Below are 3,245 nucleotides of genomic sequence, written 5' to 3'. Positions count from 1 at the left end.
AAGGTACACATTGCTGCATGTAGTTGCATCAAAATTCATCCAACTGATGCAAACTGTGGCATTGTTATGTAGACCTGTCTGCACTACAGATCAGTTCCAGCTCCCTCTGAGTAATGTCATTGTAGTGCTGCACTGGTGTAGAACAGCAATAAAACTGTTCCCTGCATTTTTGAGGGGGAAGGCTACTCTTAGGCTTAATTCAAATGCTTCGCACTTACAGCTGAAGTGCTGAACTGGTAGCACTTGAAACCCGTGTGCAAAAGTGCCTTAATAAAACAGATGGCTGATCTGTTCATCAGAAAGTTGAAGGTAAATAAATGAAACTCTTTTCTTTGACCAATACTGAGAACACCATAATCTTTCATTCTTTTATTTTCAAAGCTGTAAGTATCCAATTCCTATGCATTAACCATAGCAGAATATATTCAGGTACATCTTTGCTAATTGTACCTTCTAATATTCCAAAGGATTGCTATCTGGGTAATATGAACACTTGATTTAGGCCTAGGAATTCTAAGTCTTAGAAGTTATTCTCTTACAGGAAGAAACAGGGAGGAAATAATTACTGCATTCGACTTATCTCTCTTACCAAATTAACCCTTCACTCTGTGGGAATCTAAGTGAAAATTAAGTGCTCTCATTTCATGAGTGCTCCATATTTTTCCGCCCCAAATTTACATTTTATTACAAGTGTAATTGCAGGCTAATTTTGTTGAAGTGGTATACTGCTTAGAACAGCAAAATAGCTGTAATACAATTGTGGGAGAGCTGCTTTTTTTCTATGGGTTTTCCAACCTTAAACAGGACAACTCATGAGATGAAAAGTAGGTTTTTTTGTGGAGGTGGGGATCAACCTGTTATGATGCTAAATGTTCTTATTTACGTTACAAAAATGTGATTTAATGCATATATGCAAATTTGTATCCGATATAAATAGAAATTTCATTTTTTCTGTGTAAACGAAACCCTATTTATGTTATGTGCCTAATAACATCATGTAGAGCAAGATACTCACGCAAAACATCTGAATACACTAGCCTAGTCTCTAGAAGCCATCTCCTGCAACAGGTGAAAATGGTGTCCTTGTGCTCCTAGAGGAATGGAAGCACTGCTGGCTCATCAACACTTAATAGTCCACACTTGTGAATCAACCTGCGACAGTCTGATCAAATGAAACAGATATGTATCTCCTGCCTGAACTTCCTGGAGTGGATGAAGTAGATTTTCTGGTAACCCATCCTGAGCAGAATGGGGCCAAACTGGCTTCTTTCAATTGCTTCAGAAAGGAAAGGAAAAAAACAAAACAGCTGTTTCTTATAGGGATGTGCAAAAAATTTCGGGCACAGATCGGTCTGTGCCCAAAATGAGCAATTTCAGGTGATTTGGGGCCGAACTGAATGACCCCCGATGCCCCCCGATATTTTTTGGGGCCGAGCCGAATCACCCAAACTTCGTGGCCAAAAAATTCGGGTGATTCGGCTCATGACTGATTTTTGCAGAATTTCTGAAGTTTTAGTGACTTTGGGGCAGTTCGGGGGCATAGCATGGGATCTGGGAAAAAAGAGGGGTGGGGTGGTAGTGCGTAATGGTTGCAGGCTACCACCCAAATTTCAGGGGGATTGGGCAAAGGGCTGATTTTTGGGGAATTTCTGAAGTTTTTGTGTCATCCAGATGAAGGATGCACTAACGGAATATCATTTTCTATCATGCAACGAGGAAGGGTGACTTTTGGCAAACTCCACTTCCCTCTGCAGTCCTATAACCCTCAGGGACATATTTATGGGAGTCCTGGGCAACTGCTGGGGGAAGGGGGGGGAATCAATGAAAATTGCCTTGCTTTCCTTGTATGACAAAAAAAAAATGCTCTTCCACAGGCACATCATTGATCTTGATGTCAGCCAATAAGCAGCAGCCAAAAACAAGCCAGAGTTGTGTGTGTGTTTTTTTAAAGGAGCCAAAGTAAAACATTTAACCCACTATGAAGCCTGGGTGGAATAAAAAGGTCTTTACTTGGCACTGGGGAAGAAAGCAGAGTTGGCACCAGATGAGCCACCCTGGGGAGATCATTGCAACGATGGGGGTCTATGATGGTGAACCCTGATAGAGTAGACCTTATCATGGTGTTGGGGTTCACCCAGGCTTTCATGCAGTGGAGACCTTATCAGCAAAGAAGCTTGCCTCAGCTTGGATGCCTGATCCCAACGATAGCCCTCCAGATCCTTCAGAACCAGAGCATCTGGAGCTGGTTGCAGCTTGCAAGAGCTGTACACGGCTCCTGCCCTTCTTCCAAATCCTTACCATTGCCCCAAGTCCCCAAGAACAGAGGCAACACTGTGGCAGGGCTGAAAACCAGAATTTGGTTTGAGAATCATAGAGTTGGAAGGGATCTTGGAGGTCTTCTAGTCCAACCGTCTGCTCAGTGCAGGAAACTGCTACAGCATCTCAGATAGATGGCTGTCCAGCCTCTGCTAGAAAACCTCCCTCAAAGGAGAGCCACCAATGCATGATCCAGCACAAAGCAGATCCACTGCTTTGAGCCAGATGAGACAGGCGGCTGAACAGCTCTCACCGATAGCAGATTCTTCCTAATGTCTGGCCTAAATTTGTTTCCTTGTAATTTCAACCCATTGGTTCTAGTCCTGCCCTCAGGAGCAACAGAGAACAAGTCTGCTCCTTCTTCTAGATGACAGCCCTTCAGCTATTTGAAGATGTCTGGCGGGCAACCCTGCAGGAAGCGCCGCTGGTCTTACCAGCTCCAGCCGAGGTTTGGAGCTGGGCACCCTCGGGGGGACGGCTGTCCAGGGATCTGAGGTGACGGGCTTCCACTGACATCAGAAGGAAAGGAGTCACCTCTCAATTATGTCAGAGAGGCAATAGGGAGTGACGGGTGGAGCCAGGAGGGAGAAGGCAGATTGGGGAAGGGAGACCCTGCTGTACATGCTCAGGGGGACATGAGGCTAATAAAGCAGGCCGGTGGCTGCCTCACCTGCCAAGGGCTATTTAGGGAGCAGGTTGCCAGTGATGAGGAGGTGTGTGTTGGGAGAGTGGAGAGCTCTGGAAGGGCCAGAGATCAGACCATGATGACCCCTGAGCCAGGAGGAGGAGGAACCAGATGACAACCAACCCCCTCCCCTCCTAAACTCTGAGGCCTTGCAGCAAAGGGGCAGGATTCCCAGGGGACCATTGGACAGAAGACTTGTATCCTCACTTATGAACTTATGAAGCTGTCTTAAATGGAGCCAAAC

This window comes from Hemicordylus capensis, chromosome 2 (genome assembly GCF_027244095.1).
Source record: "Hemicordylus capensis ecotype Gifberg chromosome 2, rHemCap1.1.pri, whole genome shotgun sequence".
In the NCBI taxonomy this organism is placed as follows: domain Eukaryota; kingdom Metazoa; phylum Chordata; class Lepidosauria; order Squamata; family Cordylidae; genus Hemicordylus; species Hemicordylus capensis.
The sequence above is the reverse complement of the archived record's forward strand: the minus strand, read 5'-3'. Positions refer to the sequence as shown.